General features: G+C 36.3%; 1 long non-coding RNA gene across 2 annotated transcripts in view; it reads right to left on the bottom strand.

Annotated features, from left to right (window-relative positions):
- Positions 1–239: 239 nt before the first annotated feature.
- LOC113963175 overlaps positions 240–20,306 on the bottom strand; it is a 28,720-nt gene continuing 8,653 nt past the window's right edge. Inside the window, exons 1-3 of one of the 2 annotated variants that reach the window (XR_003532672.1) lie at positions 4,217–4,346; positions 1,225–1,407; positions 240–777 (exon numbers count right to left, since the gene is read on the bottom strand). This is a non-coding gene — a long non-coding RNA (uncharacterized LOC113963175). Of the gene's footprint in view, positions 778–1,224; positions 1,408–4,216; positions 4,347–20,306 lie in introns of those variants that run through there. The other variant, XR_003532674.1, reaches the window with a different exon arrangement.

The raw sequence follows: 20,306 nt of genomic DNA, 5'->3' as shown, positions 1-20,306 counted from the left end.
TACAGCCTGTTGCAATAGGAAAGGGGCAATGGTTTTAAACCAAAAAAAAGGTAGGTTTAGACTGGACATAAGGAAGATATTTTTTACTATGAGGATGGTGATACATAGGAACTGATTGCCGAGAGATGTTGTGGACGCCTCATCTTCGAAAGTGTTCAAGGCCAACTTGGATGGGTCTTTGAGCAACCTGATCTAGTGAAGGATGTCTCTGCCCATGGCAGGGGGATTACACTAGATGATCTTTAGATTCCTTTCCAACTCAAACCATTTATGATTATATGACAACTATGCTCGGTTTTGTATGAGGCACTAATTCTGCTGAACACACCTCCTTTTCACTTCAACCCACATGCTCTTCCACAAAAACAATTCCATAGGAGGAGGTGTGAGTGTTGCATATGAAGACATTTCTTTTCATAGCTCTTTCTATCTAGTTTCACCCATTAAATTTTCTTCTCTTCAGCTAACTGAAAAATGGTAGGGAGATTTAGTTTCGCATCTTTTAAGCAGGGCTTTCTCAGACTTATTGCTTGCTAACAATCTGTCAACTAGGTGGACTTGGCAATGCAGGTTCAGTCCTGACAGCTGCTTCTTGTGACAAGGTGACTGTACTGTTGTACATCACCACTCTGCAGATGAGAGTATCTTCCAGCAGAAAGGAAGGCACTAGAAAGGTTGTTGTGTTCCCAGGTTTTATTTTGGCATGTGTCGCAAGTCATGTCCAGAGCACATAATCCAATCTAGGAGGTGAAAATTCCCTCTGATCCTTCAGTGAACCTGTAGTCATACCAAATCACTGGCATTTGTCAGTTTATTGTGTTTTAGAGAAAAGTGAACACTTCTAATGGGAAAGCTTTTTTTTGTTATATCCAGAACAGAGAAAAGGGTTGAAAAATAAATGTAAGGATATCCACCCTCAATGAGGGAAAAATTACTTCAGAATTAACTTTAGGATGGATTCTAAAGTTGGGAAGTGTTTCCCAAAGGGAAGTAGGAAAGAGAAAGAAGTAATAGAGAAAGACACAATTTTCATTGGAGTAATTTCCTGCAGACTAGTGAAGCAGCTCAAAACAAACTCTTTTCTTCTCTCTCCACCAAACTATTATTGGCCTGTGTGAGGTAGGAAGCTGTTATCTTTCTTGGCAAGTTCTCCCATAGCTCATGTGACTTCCTTGCTGTTCACAGTAAGACCAGTAACAGTGAAAGCCTCCTATCATCATGTACCTAGTGAAGAAAGACTGGAATTTTGGCCGCCTCCACTTCAAATGTTGTGCATTGATGGTATGGCATTCTGACATTTCCTTGAAGTTTGTAAATCTGCAGACTTTATGGAACTGCTAAATATGGTGCAGCACTGCCACCTGGAAAGCAGTGAGGGATCTCAAGCCAAGAACCCATTGCCATTCTCTAGAAAGGACAACATGAAGATAAAATGTGATGTTTCTGTATCCATATGGGAGACCAGCAAAGATATTCACATTCCCACAAGATGTATTTTGTTTACATGGTTTGACAAATTAAAAATACATAATAATAAAAATACATACAAATGGCTGGATAAACAAAACATGTGCTATTTTTCTGTAATTTACTTGAAGTTTCAGCACATATACAGAAGGAAAATGGATCATGATCATCTAGCGTGAACATCTGCATCTTATTGCTGCCAACAGTAAAGGGCTGCCAGTCCAAATAGGTATAATAGCCAACTCCAGAATACAAAAATGGCTCTTGCCTTCTAACCTCTGAGCTTCTTCACTACCAAACAGTAGGAAGCCAACTTGAACAAGTGATGCCCTGCTGCTGCCCCAGATATCCCCATCTCCTGTGCCCTGAAATTGCTCCGGCTTGGCAAAATAGTGAAGCTACACTTACTCTCTTCCGTCTGTCCCCCTAGAAAATAGGCCATCTCTCTGTTCTCTTACTGTTGGAGATCTGTAAAATTACTGGTCATCTCAACAGCATTCTTCAAGTAGAGGAACAAAACTGGAAGACTGACCATTTAGAGTACTCCAATTATGACCTAATTTTTCAATGGAGAAAATCCTTTTTCAAAAACAAAAAGAGACAAAAAATTTATACTTTGTGTGGAAACCAAAAAAAGGAAGACTCACACATGTAAAAGGCTGTTACAGGTTGTATCTAGAAGCAACACAAATATAGGTACAAGGTAGCTATTTATGGAAGTGTATATATACATACTCATGTATGGCTACATGTATCTATATTTCAAGCTAATTAATCTGTTTTGCTGTGATAATGTCCTTTGTTTTTCCATATTTGTAAACACTGTTATACAATCCTCTCTATCTGCCTGGGAAAACAAGTTCTGCTGCTTAGAATTTCTCTTCTCTTTTTCTACTTTCTATTTAATACATCCTTTCAGAAGATAGAGTATTCTAACACAGAAAACTTTCAAGATAAGTGTAAATGAATATTTTCAAACATTTAACATATTCCTAAAATAAATATACACACATGGCACATTGACACCAAAGAAGAAACTCTTTAGAAAAATTCACTGCAGGCAAAACTGAATAGACAAGTGACACATTAAAAAAACACAGAAAATGAAAATAATGCACACATTGAAATGAAAGCCATACCCATGCCATAGCATGAAAACTTAAAAAAATAAAATGAAAGTAATAGGAAAGTGAATGCCATTTGGAAACAGAGACACTGCTCTGATAAAAACAAACAAACAAACAAAAAAACCCCAAAACAAAACCAAAACCAAAAAAAAGATCACAAACAAAGAACAAAATCAATTTATAGTAAGCTTTTAAAACCATGATTTATTCAATGAAATTGTGTAATGATACACAAGAATTATGATAATCAAAATCAGTTGAAGTTTAAATAAATATCACTGGGATTGTCCTAAATTGTCAACTGCCCTGAACATCAATGTGGATTATTTTCAAATATGCCACAAGTCCAATTTTTTCCACATTTCCAGAAAGAGACAAATCTATAGAATACATGTATAAACACAAAAAGTTTTCAAGGGTAAAACCACAGTAAATGAAGACAGTGTGTTCTTAGTCACCTGCACTCCTGCCACTGTAGGTCTTGCCCTAAGAAGTTTCTGATGGGCCTGCTTTTTTATATCTAAATTAAAAATGTTTTCAGGAGCCCAACTCTTCATGAAAAGCAAGATTTGAACATGCTGACATATTAAATAAATATGATAACAAATTTTGCTACCTGGTCTTGGTTCTGCAAACACAAGTGAATTCCAACAAGCATTCAAATTTTGACTGATATTTTTTCATAGATGCTTTTTACCCCCAGATTGGTCTCTATCCGTTTCATATTTCATGGTTCCCATTAGAAACATTTCAGTCTCCCTTGTTCTTTTTCTCTCTCACAGCTCATTAATGCGTTTCACATCTGCCTACCATTACAAAAAGTTTAGTGCAGATGGAAGAGCTGAAAAATAAAAGAGAAGTCGCTAGGGAAAAGAAAAAGTTTCTAATGGCTACATTGCATGTATGTGGCTCTTTTAGTTACCTAGGAAATGGCTGTAAAGCATAATATGATTGTCAGATTAATTCCCAGGACAACAGGTACAATTGAGTGTAACTGATGTAGACATATAATACACTAAAAATAAATTATTGCCAGCTTTTTATTTTTAAATAGAAAGAAAACCAGTAAAATTAACTGTTGAGATGCATTTTTCAGAGGTTTGTTGTGAAATAAATTCTTGATTATCAGACTTACTTTGCTAGAATGACAAAAATCAATTCAATTGCTATAAAGGCAAATTTATGAAGTGGCTCAGATGGCAATCTGCAAAGTGTGGAAAATCACAGCATAAAAATATCATGACAAACAGCAAAAGAGTTGAAGAGATTTGCTAAGTCATCAGCTCCAAACTCTTACTATAAAAAGAAGCTGTCATATGATCCTTCCCATAAATGCATCAAGCTTCAGCTTTAAAGCAAGTTATACTTTTTTCTTCCCTGCTTCTTCTAGAAAACCATTCCAGAAGCTTACTCTTCTCTAGGATAGGTATTGTAGAATCACAGAATGACTTAGATTGGATGGGATCTTAAAGATCACCTTGTTCCAATCCCCCTGTCATGGGAAGGGACGTCTTTCACTAGACCAGGTTTCTCAGAGCTCCATCCAGCCTGGCCTTCAACACGTTCTCTGCTGAATTACTATCTGTTCAGCTTACACTCATCAGTTCTTGTACCAACATTACCTTTTTGCTTAAATATTGATTCTCCAACATTTACTCCCTATAATATTTGTAGGTAATAGTTGTATTTCTTCCAAGGTTTACTTTTCCAAAATCTTTCCTTTTTCTTTTGCCAAGTAGGTTATCCATTGTGCTCATTCACCTGTTTGCATTTGAATTCCATGCCCTATGATATTAAGAAAAAAGTGTATTGATTTAAAAACTGACAACGAAGATAGTAAGAAACAGAAGAGGCCTTTTCTGGTTGTTGTTGCCTTTCCTATCATATTATACACTTCCACATGTCATAAAACTGAACAATTAATATGCTCTGGCCACAACTGCTTATAAGTAGACTTCAGTTCTGAATGCATCTATTCATATAGCCATACATTTTGCTTATAGACACACATTTTCCAGATAATTAGATTCATTTTATAATAGATCAGACGGCAGAGCTTCTAAAAATCTATTGGCTTTTTCTCCGCTGCCTTGTTTTCCAACTTATTTCTGTTATAAATTGCAAGGAAACAATTATCTTGATTTATATGTGACCGTATATACATATGTGACTGTTGAGGGAAAATAACCACAGTTAGAACATTGCATACAATCACTACTATTAAAAACTGCTTTGTTCCAGAGAAATCTGAGGAAGTACATTGTCTGATATTTGTGAAGGAAAGAAATTATAAATATGTTGTTGGGAGACAGCACTCAAATGCTTTGTAAATGCAAAGTTATCACCTAGAGTATGGGTCCTCTGAGGTCAATAATGCACATATAGTGAAAAGAACCCAAACACAATAACAGAAGCTCTTGGCATATATACTCAATTCTCCCTTTTTGTGTGTGCGTACAGACATTCTTTCAATCACAGAATGCAGATGACATTTAAACGCAGCAAACTGCAATTGTAAACCATGCATGTTGAAAAGCTATTGATGGCTAATGTACATCAGGAAACAAGCTTATGGATTGTTCTCCCTTGAAACAACAGAGAGACACCACTTCTCTGAGTTGAGTGCTGAAGAGGAACAAAATGTCGTTACTAGGGAATCACAGGCGTTATATTTTATGCTCATCCATAGGGTGACATATTAAGGAAGACATGTTAAACCAACGCAGTCTGGAGGTAGAGATTATATGACTTATTAGACATCCCCATATTCAGCTGAATCAGGCTAGTTATTTTCATTTCCTTATCCTCAAGAATACCATCAGTCCATATTTCAGGTAAAAAAACCTCTAACGATATGTATATTTTGTTCAGGAAAAGCTATATAAATTCATTTTGCCACTTTATATCTCCAGGTGCTATTTTAATGCTCAGTGAATAGGCAAAGTTCAGTGAAAATGGGAAACAAACAAACTGACAGCAAAAAGCTGTTTTGGCTTATAAATCAGCTCAATAATTAAAAAAAAAAAAAAAAAGGATGGAAAGATCAGTAAACCAGAACCAGTCAGTGACCTGGAATAAAACTGCTGGCCCTAACTGCAAGTGCCTGAAATTACCTGGAGCTCTGAGCTCTCATACATAGCCAAGCACTAATCACAGAAACATTTAAACAGGGGTTTTTCTGCTAATCTCTGTTGTGGAAACCTCATGTTCTCCTCATGTCAAATGGAGAGTATTTGATATACAGGGACTGGTACAATGGCTACAGATTTACATCTGTCTTTACGTCCTTAAATAAAGAGGAAAACTCTGACAGTGGGGAAAAAAACCCTTAAGCAACAAGTGGGAAACAACCTCCAAATCCCAGAACAAGTGACCATGATGTCTGATGGAGAGAATGTCCACTCAACAGCTGTGAAAAGGCAATGCACTTAGGGTATCTATGTGGATTGGAAATCTTTCCCACATTTCAGGTGATTTGAGCTAAATTCACTTTTGACCCTTGAAATGTCAAACGTAACATTAAACTTTTTTCAGTTTGAATCCTAAGCACCAAAGGCTTGTCCTTTTTTTATTTAATGAACTAAGAAAAAACATTGATATTGCAATTCCTCTGAGACAGAAATTCTTAAATAAAAAAGATTTGTCTTCATGAAGAAATGGATGCTCTAAGAGACAAAAGATTACCAAAATTAAGTTTTTGGTTATATATTCATGTTTTTTTCATAGTTAAATTTGACAGTACTGCTCTGATGTCCTGTTCCAAGTAGCATTTAAACTACCAGATGACTTTCCTACCTTGCTGTCATTTATTTGTCAAGTAGGCCAGGAGTAAACAAGTATATGACACACTACAAGATGAAGACTCAAGATGCCTTTTTTTTAAAGTTATTGTCAAAACAGACTAATAATATTCATCTTTTGTCTAAAATGTATGTCACTTTTTTCCTTCTTTATTTTTTTTTAAGAGAAGAAAAAATGTTGGTGTCTATTATCAAACTAATTTCACTTTAATTTCCTGTCATCACATTATTTTTTATTTTACTACACAAAAGAGTGCCAATCTGACGGATAGATCTCCATTTAACTCTGAATAAATCAGCATGTAAATACCTATTTTTGTCAAATGTGGCTTCTGTGAGCTCTTACATATTCAAATGTTTTGAGCTAGTATTAATTATTTTAGCCTACCCATTTTTCCTTCCTCTTTTGTTCTTTGCAAAAATAGCTGAGTGCTTTCCTCAACTTTATAAAGGACAAGACAAAGCTTACCATTAAAAAAAAAACAACAACTATGGTATTAGAACAAGTTCTTTGTCTTGAAGGCATAATGACTTGTAGCATGCAGAGTCTTTCTGGTAAGAAAGAAATAACAATTAAAAAAAGAGCTTTCAGATGCTAAATTAGCTGCTCAAGAGAGCTCATGTTGTTTCAGGAAAAAACAGAAACGCACACAATTTTGGCAATCTTCAACAGATTGGTTACTGCAACATTGCAAAGCTGTTCTTTGAGACAAATAAAAACGGTAGGCAACTTCAGAAAATGGCTTATAACACCAACAGGTAAGAATTAGGGTCCTAACAAGATGACAGGAAACTTCATCTAAAGGATCTATTGGTAAAATTAAAGATGAGACTTTATTTTCTTTGAATACCAGGACTTGGCTAAGCAGCCTGACACATGTCCTGTCTCATGCCACTCCAGTTAATTACATGGCTAGAGTACACATTTGGATTAGGCAAAACAGAATTGATCCAGCTTTCCTCATAGTTCAGGAAAAGTACAATTTGCTCTTCTACAAGGACTCACCCTGCCCTTGTGACCATTTGCAGGGACCAAGCTTTTGGATTCTGTGCTGGTTTTGGTTGGGGTAGAGTTAATTTTCTTCACATTAGCTAGTATGGGGCTACGTTTTGGATTTGTGCTGAACACAGGATTGATAATGTAGAGGTGTTTTTGTTATTGCTGAGCAGTGTTCACACTGAGCCAAGGCCTTTTCTACTTTTCATACTGCCACACTGGCAAGGAAGTTGGGGGTGCATGGGAAGTTGAGAGGAGACACAGCCAGGACAGGTGACCCAAACCGACCAAAGGGATATTCTATACCAGATGACATCACACTCAGTATATAAAGTGGGGGGAAGAAGGACAAAGGTGGCATCATTCATTTGGAATGATGGTGTTTGTCTTCCCAAGTAACTGTTACGTGTGAAGGGGCCCTGCTCTCCTGGAGATGGCTGAACACCTGCCCGCCCATGGCAAGCAGTGAATTAATTCCTTCTTGTGCTTTGCTTGTGTGCAAGGCTTTTGCTTTCCTTACTGAACTGTCTTTTTCTCAACCTATGAGTTTTCTAGTTTTTGCTCTTCTGATTCTCTCCCAGTCCTACTGGTGGAGGAGTGAGTATGTGGCTATCTGGTGCCTAATTGCTGGCTGGGGTTGAACCACAACAGGTTCCTACATCAGACCACAGCTTCCAGGATGGAGTAGATCAGCATAACATTTCAGAATTTTTCAAGTGTCTTTCCTTAGTTTATATAGACACAATTCAGAATCACTCCCATTTGCTCCACATCTGTCATGACACCAGGAATTTCTCCATGGTTACTAACATTTTAAAATAGTTTAAAAGCACTTAAGAGAAAATGGGTGTTACTGAAAAGACTCACAGTCAAGAGAGCTGCAGAAATTTATAACAACTTAATACCTGGGATTTTATTCACATGAAAATGAAGGCACTGTCTATTACTTGTAGATATGATACTAGAAGAGGAAGGAAACAAAAAGTAGACTTCTCTATTTTTCTCCATAGGGTAAGATGTCAGATTCTTTTGGTCTATCTTGTCATTTCAATGTAATATACCACACTGAAGACATACTTTTCTCCTTTCTTAGATTCCAACTCCTCCTTTAATACACTAAAAGCTATGTTTGCTATATCTTGAATTCCTTAATTGGAAATTTTTTTACATAAATTATCTGAACATTTTTGGTAGCAGTATGCTACACAAATCAGGTCTTGGTGTAAATTAATTTTTAATGTCCATAATTTTACTTTTATGAAGACATTTTTAAAAAAATGTATTTCAGTGTTTCCTTCTTTAGAAAGAATGCATTTTCAAAAGTGAACTACTCTGTTCTGATAACAGTTTGAGTTTTATTGTGATCTTTATAGAACCTTTTAATGTTTAAAAGAAAAAATTATAATGAGGGTCCTTTGGACTTTTTTTGAAGTCTCCAGACAAAGGATAAATTAAGCTCTCAGGTTCTCTTACATATTTCCAAATGAGAAGTGTCCCAGAAAATTCCAAAACTTTAATTTGATCTTTTGGAACTTACTAAGTTGGTTAAGTTTTATTGTACTTGTAAAGACTTCAGCATAACAGAAAATATTATCTGACTTTGAATGGAGATCTTGTTTTGGACACAATACATCAAAAAGAAATATACAGGACAATCACTAGAGAAACTGCAAGATATTTGCATGGAAAATGTACTGAGTACTGTACTTGTCCTGAATAAAACTAAGCAATGCTGATGCTACCAGGCTAAAAGGAAGACAGACCTTGGCAATCAAACCAGACTACATTTGAAGCTATAACTGATTATATGAATAAGATGGAATGGTTTCACACAAAGACAAGAACTTATGCATGAACAAATAAACATTTCTGTAGTGCAATTATTACTGTGCATACATACAAAATATCTACATAAGATCTGTAGCCAACTAGCAAATGTGTAGTATAAAGTGTGAATTCATATTGAATACAAAGGAGGTTGAGGCCAAGAATCTGAATTCAAGTTGCTAAATGGATGGAATATGCTGGCTTTTTTTAACCAGCTGTATACCGGTGTTTTGCTTCCTGTCAGACTACATGAATGAAAACCCCACACTGGCACTTCTGATACCACAGCAGGTGCCAGCTAGACAGTTCAGCAAATTTTGAGTATAGGAGGTGTGAACCCAGAAAGAAAAGCCAAGATTTCAGTGGTATGATTTGGAGTGGGGTTCTTGGAATTTTTCCCTTTGCATATTTCTTTCTCTGATAGGTCATGAAGGACTTGGAATGAGTATTCCATTAAAGGACTGAATTGTGTCAAGAACAATGTTTCCCTAGAGGAATGGTAAGCCAAGGGACTCCTAGGGCTCAATGCAAAACTCAGTAAGTGGAACAAAAATTATAAGCAATAGGTTTCAGTAAAAATTAAGAAAAGGAAAAACAATTCCATGTTGTAGGGGCTGATATTAGGAAAGAAAGTAGAATGTAAAAAGGACAAAAAAGAAATTATGTATAGTGAATTTCATTCTCAATGAGACATTTAAAAAAACAAGTGGAAATACCAGAAAACATACAGAAAGAAGATGAAAGCACTTGTCATTCAGTCACATAAAAGATTTTTAAAACATCCCAAACGCAAAATAGAAAAAAAGTCAGAACATTGGTGTGCCTTGAAGGGACAATAAAATTTGAAAGGCATCGTAGACAACAAAGATACTCAATTCCTGTTCCTGTTCAGTCATCATTAGCTTAGTACCCAAACTGGAAAACCCAGAGGATAGTCCATTGTAACCATCACAAGAGTGTGGACAGAGTATAACATCTTATTAAACCCAGAGAGCGCCATGTGGCCATAGGGAAGCAATGGATGCTCTAAAACAACAGTAATGCAAAAATCACAAGAGTGACCAGGATTGATTTGGTCATTCTTTGGTAAGAAGAAAGACAAAAGAAACACTGAAAAAATTTTATATAGAGTTTTGAGATAATCATTAAGTGGAGTAGACTGAAGTGTAGTGAAAGCAGTTAAAAGTTTAACATTATAACAATAAAGGCATAGGTAGGATTGCATAATATGACTATAAAATTTTGATTACTGTAAGCAAAAGGTGCTACTTTGAGGTTAAAAAAAGGAGAAAGACCAGAAATTCAGCAGAATTTACAGAAATTGAAAGCTGTTCCTTTGTCACTAAAATTCTTTAAGGCCATTTTAATGGAAATCAATCTTTTCATAAGATCAAAATAAGAATTTATGCTGGATGTTCCAGGCTTAATAAAAATAGAATTTGAAATGTTAGAGCCTGAGGAAAAGCTGGTGACAATTGGAAAGGCAGGGACTGAAAAAAAAAATCAGTATACATGAGATTAGTTCACAGGAACAGGTTAGATGCAAGTACAATTATGTTTTCTTAAATAATTGGTTATTAAAAAGTTGAGGAAATGGCTTGAGGTAGCTAGCCCTGAAAAAAAAATCACCCTGTTGTAAAATAAAAGAAGTGTCCATGTTGCAGGAGAAAAAGAGTGAAACTATCTTTTTCTACTACTTGCAACCCTTATTTGAATTAGTTAAATCATTCATGAAATTGCACCCTAAAGGAGGAAAATGGAATAAAAATTTTGGAAGGAACATGCTCTGGTAATTTGCTTTAAATAACTGATTTGTTCTAAAGTGTACAGAGGTGATTTTTCTCCAACACCCTGTCTCACCCTTGTTAAGAAATTGGTTATGAAAGTTGTCAGGTAAGCAATTAAGCCTGCTTCAGTCTGTCACTGTGCTGCAGAAAAAAAAAAAGGCAAGTGAAACTGAAGATCATCTCTGTGCAGCAGCTTTTAAACTGGCACAGAATTAAATGCTTGTTATCTCCAAGGAGCAATAAAATGACTGCTTCACAAGATAAAAAAGACCCTAGTTATGTACGAAAAGTTTAGTGACTGTATATTTAGTATATACATATTACTCTAAATTCTCAACCTGAGACCAGATTACATGCTGAACACATTCACTAAATTAATGATAAGGAAACAGAGTTATTGTCAGCATGGAGTACAAATCTAATAGCTGAATTCACATCAAAATTATCTTTGCCTTTATTTGTCTATATACTCTCTCTACATATGTATATACATATATAGTAGTGGCTATTACTTTGTGGACAGTGGGGTCTATACCCACAAGAGCTTCATAAGAGCTGCCTCTTGTCTGAACAATGGCATACAGCACTAACACAGCTCCGAAGATTTTAAAAAGAATAATGTCATAGAAAGCAAGGATGGTGTAGGTTATTCATTAGTAAGTCACTATTAGCAAAAAAAGACACTTAATTGTTACATGTTGGATAATAGGAAAAATGGTGATCCTCTTTTACTGGATCTTATGATTTCCCCATTTTTTAAGCCATAAGCTGCATTTTGTGCTTAACCTAAGTTGCCATGTGCCTGCCTCTGTGATAACAAGAGTAGCTTCCAAAACACCCAGTGAGGGCTACTGTACAGGAGCATTTCTGTATACTTGAGAAACAGATGTGAAGCAACTAGCTGAAACCCTTCTCTCAAAATCAAGCAACATATATAAATTAAATACTTTAACAAACACATTGAAGTGTTTCACTAAAATTTAAAACTATGAATAAAAATTGTGAGGCCTATTATAAATTACTGTGGGACCAAGATGCGTAACTACAAATCTATAAATTAGTGTGCTATTCAAAACACCTAGTTTTAATATGCATTTGCCGCATATTGTATACAATTAGTCTGGTTAAAACAGATGACAAGAGTAAAGGTATTTGGCTTCTCAAGACTTGAAGCAACAGAATGAGAAAACAGGGAAATTACTTGAGATTTTTCAGAAGTATATTGCAGGGAAAAATGTGGACTGTTTCCGGTCTTTATTGAAAATGTAAACCAAAAAAGCTCGAAGAGGACATTCAGTTTAACAACCAAACAAAAACCAAAACTAAACAAAACACAGAAAAAAAAAAACAAACCAAACCCCCCCACCAAAATATTTAAAAAAAAAAAAAGAAAAGTAGGTTCTGAAATTGAATAAAAGGCTTGCAGAATCCAGTTTCTGGTCAACTAACTCCTACCAGCTTGGTTATCAGTATGATGAGGTCTCACTGCTTGTTATAATCCCTAACAAATGAAATAAAAATGTCACTTCTGATATCTAGTTAAATTGCCTGATGGAAAGAATCTTGGGTAGCAGAAAAGCAGACTTTTGAAGAAAAACCAACCAAATGAGCGGACATGCCTTAAGAAAGGAACTGAAGAACAGGATTTCCCACTGGGTTTTTACTAAGAGCTTCAAACGTCACAAAAAAATATTTTTAGAGCAATGAAATGAACTTTCTTTGGAATTTTAGCTGTCACACAAGATGACTGTATAAACCTTGTTTTTGTTCCTATGTTGTCTAATGACAGTTCTTTTTATAAGTCCTGATCTTCATGTAGTTAATTTTGAATCAGAAAATCATTCTCCTACTAACCCACTCCCATCATTTTGCATCTTTCATAGAACTTATGTCAAAAAACAAATGCAAAGTGTTTATTTAAGCTACATAATTAAAAAAAAAAGTTAGTTGCAAAATCCAGCACTCATAAATTAGGAAATTCAAAATTAATATGAAGCTTATAGGGATGTTATGCCTAGTATTACACTCAATTCATTTATCCAAGTTTCCTGTCACTAATTAAATACCTTGTATTTTGTAAGGCATGTAGAAAATGATATTGAGCTTAAGTTGTATGGGCTACAATGACTCATGACAAAGTCAAAGATAAATTCTATGCAACGCAGCAACCTGTCACCACCACTTAACAGCAATAATATTCTGTGAGCACTTCTGCCCACAGTGAAGTCAGATTAGGCGAATAACACCCACTCTTTGTCAGTAAGAGATGTTTCTTTCTGAAGCAGAAGAAATTAGATGGGTTCAGATGAATGGCCAAAAAACAAGGAAAGTTATCCCAGTCTTCTTGAATGGAGTTCCCCGCCCCCAAACATTTCTTTCTTCAGAAAATCTGTTTCAGTTATGTGGTACTTCAGTGTTTGTGATGAGTTTATAGTGCTGTGGTGTTGGACACACAGTACTTTCAGAGGGTTGTGGATGAAATTCATTCTTTTGTTTTTGATGTAAAGAGGCAGAAGTTCCTGATGCAGTGGGCTACTCATGACTTCCCTTCTGTCATTCCTTAGTTAGTCCCCACTACATTGCACTGCTGATAGGACCATTGGATTTGTCTTAAAATATGTATGCTCATTAATTATTTTGTCAAGTTGCTGAAATTTCCTGACAACAAACAAACAAAAGCAATTTTTATATTATCTTTGTTTTGGTAAAATTTGAATAGAACCTCTTGCAATAAAATTAGGTTCTCCTCTGGCCTAAGGGCCCTCCTCAGTAATGTGTGTGTGATTTGCTGCAAAAAAACCAGCTTGGAAAGCTTATACCATTAATAAATCTTTCATAAATATCTTTATTTTAAGAAAATATTCCCCTTTCAGAAAAAAAAAATCTTTTTAAAGCAGTATGTTGTGAAATGTTTCTCTATGTTCTGTATCTCTAGTTTAAGAAAAGCCTTGAGGTAGACATTTTTGTATAGACCACAATCAGCAACTTGAAGAAGTGCTTTATGCTACTAAAAACATGTTAAGCCTAGCAAAAAAAAAAGTCCACTAATGAAGCCAAGCAATGTTGTATCTGTAACAGTCTGGTGCAGACAAGATTCTTCAAGATTAAACTGTAGATAAATGGCTTTACAGACAGAGAGAAGCAGCCTTTTGTGATTGCAATTTATTACTCTTGTCTCAAAAATTAAGGGACAGATGTTAATTAGCCTGTACATCATCTGTAGTTTAGAAAACAGTTTTTTTACAGAATATTCCTCCAACTGCACCTGTGACTATATAGAGCCTCTAAAAGTACATCTGGTATATAAAAAATAAAGCATGTTCTGCCAACAATAAAAAAAACCTAAAAAACCCAAGGAATAATGCCGGATCCTTCTGGTGTTCTTCTGATGACCTAGTTATAAACAAATTGTAATTTATATCGCTCATGCACAGTGGTTTCCCTTCACAATTTTTCTGGTGAAGAAGAAAGATTAGGTTAACAAAATAAACGTATATTTGTGATATCGGTCTTTCATGTACCGTATACATATATACGCAACTATAAAGTGAACTTCACTGAAAATGTTGTATTTTAACTGTGGATTTATTCAGGCAAGAGAAAAGAACTGAAGTTGTCATTTGAATCTGCAAAAGATAGAAGAGATGAGAAGACAATCTTCTGATGGCATAATGTGATTCACTTAATCATTATTCTTTAATAATTAATTTTTCTATAAATTTTCTCCTTACAGCATACTCATAAGATTAGAAAATATTATTTCCCACCTGAAAGCATGAATATTAAGACCCAAAATTGGTTTACCCAGGATTCCACAGTTTGAGATCAGTGTCTTAGCTGCTGAGCCATCCTTTCCACTCAGGTCCAACATGTCTTCTGTAGAATTCTTAAAAACAGAAGTAGCTAAGCAAAACTGAACTGTCAGAGACATCAGAGATAACATACATTTAGTCCACCCCCTTGTCAATGAAAGCTCAAGGAAAAAATCCCATCATATATGTCCTTCTGTTTTCAGTTCTAACATAGTAAAAACATGCCATGTAAGCAGCATTAATGCCTACTAAAGAGGTTTAAGTATTCAGCAGTCATTGCCATGAGAAAAAGTAAGGAGTAATATGATAGAGTGAAGGGAAATTAGAGTTAAACTCCAGATAATCATGAATGTGTAAATTCATGAAACTAAAGCAGAGGTCTGCTGAAGTGTGATTAAGACACATTGAGCAGTAATCCCAAATGTTAAGCAAATGTTTTTGAAGACGTCTTAAGAGCTTTTTTAATAATTATTTGATTTTTAAATTATTATTTGGATGGCTGAAAGACCTTTGTGAGGAAAGGTAACAGTTGTATTAATCTGAGAGATAAATTAAATCCCTATTAAAAATAACAGACATTAAAAAAAAAAAAGAAAATAGAAGAAAAGAGTTATTTGCCACCTTTACATCTTTAAATTTGAAACTCCCAATGAAAAAAACAGTAATACACTCAGCATTGTTAACTGCTAACTGTAACTGCTCATGGTCACGAGCTGTAGTTTCCAAAAAGATCATCCAGAGCAAACACTGAGTGAATAACCAAAGGAAGACAGAGAAAAGTGTGGCTCAGTGTGGTTAAAGAAAATAAAGGCATCAATTTTTCTGAGCAGTGGAAGTAAATAGCAGCAAAACTCATTTAAATTGCAATTCTCTGATGTCCTTGTTCAGGTGACATTTCTCCAAGAAATGAAACATATAGTAACTGCAGAAATCAGTGTTAAGAACAAAAGGAGTTATCACAAGGTACACATTTCCAAGACATCAAAAATTCTTCTCAGTACTTTCTGTTGTTTTCCTCGCACTTCAACCCTTCATAAATGAGTTAGATGCAGTATCTCTTGGAAGGGATACTCAGCAAATTTGCAGATGACACAAAACTCAGATGAGGGAGCTGTTAACTCCCTCAAAGGCAGTGAGGCCCTGCAGGGAGACCTCAACAAATTAGAGGACTTGGAAATCATCAACCTTATTAAGTTCAACAGGGGGAAGTGCCAGATTCTGCACCTGGGAAGGGATAACCCTGGATATTTGCACAGACTGGGGAAGGAGATGCCGGAAAGCAGTGCCACAGAAAAGGACCTGGAGGTCCTTGTTGATGGCAAGTTGAATATCAGTCAGCAGTGTCCTGGCAGCCAGGAGGGCCAACCATGTCCTGGGGTCATCAGGCAAAGCATCACCAGCTGGTCGAAGGAGGGGATTGTCCTGCTCTGCTCTGCACTAGTGTGGCCTCACCTTGAATATTGTGTGCAGTTTTGGGCACCACAATATAAGAAAGATATTGAGCTTTTAGAGAGTTTCCAAAGGAGGGCAAAGAAGATGGCGAAGGGCTTTGAGGGGAAGCCATATGAGGAGCAGCTGAGGTCACTTGGTCTGTTCAGCCTGGAGAAGAGAAGACAGAGGGGAGACCTCATTGCAGTCTACAACTTCCCCGTGAGGGGAAGAGGAGGGGCAGGCACTGATCTCTTCTCTGTGATGACCAGGGACAGGACCTGAGGGAATGGCCTGAAGTTTTGTCAGGGAAGGTTTAGGTTGGATATTAGAAAGAGGTTCTTTACCCAGACACTCTTTGGGTGCTGGAACAGGCTCACCAGGGAAGTGGTCACAGCACCAAGTCTGACGTAGTTCAAGAAGTGTTTGGACGATACTCTTGGGAACATGGTGTGACCCTTGGGGATGGCTAGGAGTTCGACTCAATGATCCTTGTGGGTCTCTTCCAACTCAGCATATTCTGAGGTTCTGGGATTCACCACCAAGGTCAATAGTCCATGTAATCTTTATTGTCATTGCTGTTGTTCATGTCAGGAGCTGTTGATGTACCTGGGATGACGTCCTGAGCAGTGTGACAACAGTAAAGCTGCATGTAGAAGACTATTGCATTCAGGTTTGACCACAAGCTGTGGTTGCAGTTGTTGCTGGGTTAGATGGTTGGTTGGTTGATTGGGTGGTTTCATTCCTGCTTCTATTCTTTGTTGTGTTAGAGTTTTTTGGGGGTTTCTCTGGGGGGGTAGAGGGTGGCATGTTGGAAATATTCAGCCTGTCCTATTGCATAATGGGAATAAATTTAAGACATTTAATGTCTACACCGTCATCAATCAGGAGTTAAGGTACTTGTATATATGGCGGTACAGTCAATATGAAAAAAAACCCTATAAAACAGTCTGGTTTTATTATTATTATTCCATTGTCCTGTGATCAAAATAAGACGACTTCTTTATGATATCTGTATCTCTGATTTCTGGGTGTCATTTCCTATGTGTTATCACTCTGGGATTTTTCTACACTTCCTATGACTTTCCCTTCTGTCTAACTTGAGAAGATGGTATATTGCAGAAATCACCAAGAAATATCTTCTGTAAACGGAGCTCTAAACTTTTATGTCATATGTTGAAAGAAGTTCATTTGAAGACCAGTTTCAACACTATTTTTAGATGAAACACAGTACTAAAATCTCTGATACTACCTCATAAATTATTTAAAAAGTTAATTTCTGCTGAAAGCTCTTTAGTAAACCATTGTTTATTAATTGCTGCTGTTCATTCTCTCTTTAATAATAAAGTAAGCACCATTAATGAATGTGTCAGTTCTGCCTTAGGTATTATATCTCCCTCTAGAGCATGCCAAAACCCTTATACAAATAAGCCAATAATCTTAATCAATACTCCTCTACAATGTACATTCGTTAAGATTTGGCCTAGCATGTGTTTCTCTTGCTTTTGAGAATTCCAGAACAAAATTATTTCCCTCAATCAAGTAAATCTCTTTGTATGCCATATGTGTCATCTGTTTTACGTGAAATAGACCAGACTTATAACACACTGCACTAAGAAGTACATTGTATGCACCTGAGCTTCTTTGATTAACCCTATTATTTAAATCTGCTACTCCAGTATAATGTACACAGCTTTGATTCAGTGAAGTGCAATTATTGTATTGCACTACTGGCAAAATTGTTGCCAGAATAGAGATTTTTGATCTGATTAAATTCAAGTAATAAAAAATGAAAATTCACAGAACAGATATGAATCTCAAATAATTTTAAACCAGAATTACAGACTAGCTGAAAGATAACATTCCAATAAAATGTACGCAAAACAGCACACCCTTTTTTTATTCCCTAATTTTTTTTCTGATGGTTCACTAAATTATGTACTTGAAATCATACAATAATAGAATACTAGTTTGGAAGGGAATCTCGAGAATTTTCTGGTGCAACGTCTCTTGTCAAAAGCATGGTCTAGATGGCCCAGTACCCTGTCCTGATGAATCTTCAAAGTATACAATATGAGGAATCCACCACTTTTCTGGGCAGATTATTCCAATGGCTGATTTCATTCTGAAAAATTTGCCCCTCGTGTCTAAATGAAATCTCTCCGGGAGTGACTTGTACCCATTACCCATTGTCTTTTCCATGCGAGTCCTTGTAAAAAGGGAGTCTCCCATCTTCTTTATAGTGACTCCTTAAATACTGTATCATGGTGATAAGGTCTAACCTAAGTCTTCTTTTCTCAAGGCTGAATAAACCCACTTCCTCCCACTTCTTTGATTATCTTTGTAGTCCTTCCTTGGACCCTCTTCAGCCTGTCCACATGTTTTTGTGCAGTCAAGACTAAAACCAAACATGCTATTCCAGCTGTGGCCTGACAACTGGTGGGTAGAGCCCATCTCTGCTGATGATGCTCTTGTTGGTGTCAGCATCCTATTGGCTTTCTTTCTGTGCTGCAGCAGCACACTGCTCATTCATATTGAGCTTGTTGTGCACCTGGACCCTAAGGTCCCTTTCTACAGAGCTGGTCCCCAACCATGTGGATCCCAGACTGTGCTGCATTCCTGAACTATATTTCTCATCGGCAAGACCTTACACTTGTCCTTGTTGAACTCCATGAGGTTCTTGTTGTCTCACTCTTTTTGCATTCATGTCCTATGTCCTTCCACTATTCACATCTTCCTACAGGGTGGCTCTCCCTTCTGAAGTGTCCACTTCTGAAGTGTTTGATATCATCAGCAAGCTTCATCAGGGTACAGTTAATTCCATCATCCAGATCACTTATCAAGATATTAAACAGCATTTGGCCCCAGTTATGATAGGTTGCCAGTTTGAAAAGGACGTGTTTACCACCACCCTCTGGGTGCAGCCTCTCAGCCAGTTCACCACTCACTGCACAGACCACTTGTCCAGATTGTAATGCATCAGTTTCTCCAGAAGAAGGCTGTAGGAAACTCTATCAAAAGCCTTGGAGAAATCCAGGTAAACAATGTCCACATCTCACCCCACATCAACTGAGCATGTTCCTTTGTCATACAAGGCAATGAGGTTTGTCAAGTACAATTTGCTCTTGAATCTGTGCTGGTTTTATTTCCCAATCATGTGCTTCATCTGACTTTTGCCTGCCCCAGATGGATTCATTCCATAACTTTCCCAGGGACTAAAGTAAGACTGATGGGCCTGTAATTTCTTGGATCCTCCTTTAAACCAAATAAAACAAAGATATTGATGTGTTTCTCAGATAATTAAAATCTGTCTCTCTAGTCAAGTTGCAGAAGCCATTATTTCCTGCTCTACATTTGAGATTTAGCCACTTTGAGCTAGGTTGGATTCCCTGCAAGTAGGAAGACTCTAAAAGCATTAACACCCATAATTTTCTCGTGGTCAATTTTGTTGTTAAATACTGTGAAATATTGGTGGAAGACATGCTATATTAAGATTTAGTATGGACATAATATCTAAGAGTGTTTATTTTTATGAAGTATATCTGAGCTTTATAGATATCTTGCATTACACTAATTACTCAAAGATCTTTCTTAACACATAGTGTATTCCTGCAAAACTGACAATGGACTAAATTAAAAAGGATGCCTTGAAAAAAAGAACTTCAAGACAAAAGACTGGTGTTAGTGGCACTGATATACCTTTTGGTAAATGAACAGTAGTTCCAGAAAAAAAAGTTGCTTTCAAATAGAACTGGAATTCATTTCAGGATTAAGAACAGATTTACCTTGATTTAAAGACCCTATATATATTGGATGCCTCCTGCACCCTCTTCCCCTTTAAGAATTTTACTGAGAAACTATTTTTGCATAACCATGGTCTTTTTTTTTTTTTATTATCTAAATCTGTTAGAGCATTACAATATACACACAGAGATTATAGAATGTGGTAATCACTTTGAAGGGAGAACACTTTGGAAACTTTCAGCTACGAACTAAAATACAATATCAGTTATGTTTTTAATGTTCAATTTTTGCTCCAAAAAGCCCACTATCACAGTGCA

The sequence above is a fragment of the Neopelma chrysocephalum genome, unplaced genomic scaffold (assembly GCF_003984885.1).
Source record: "Neopelma chrysocephalum unplaced genomic scaffold, ASM398488v2 Primary Assembly neopelma1_22, whole genome shotgun sequence".
In the NCBI taxonomy this organism is placed as follows: domain Eukaryota; kingdom Metazoa; phylum Chordata; class Aves; order Passeriformes; family Pipridae; genus Neopelma; species Neopelma chrysocephalum.
This window is presented reverse-complemented; position numbering and strand designations above follow the sequence as displayed.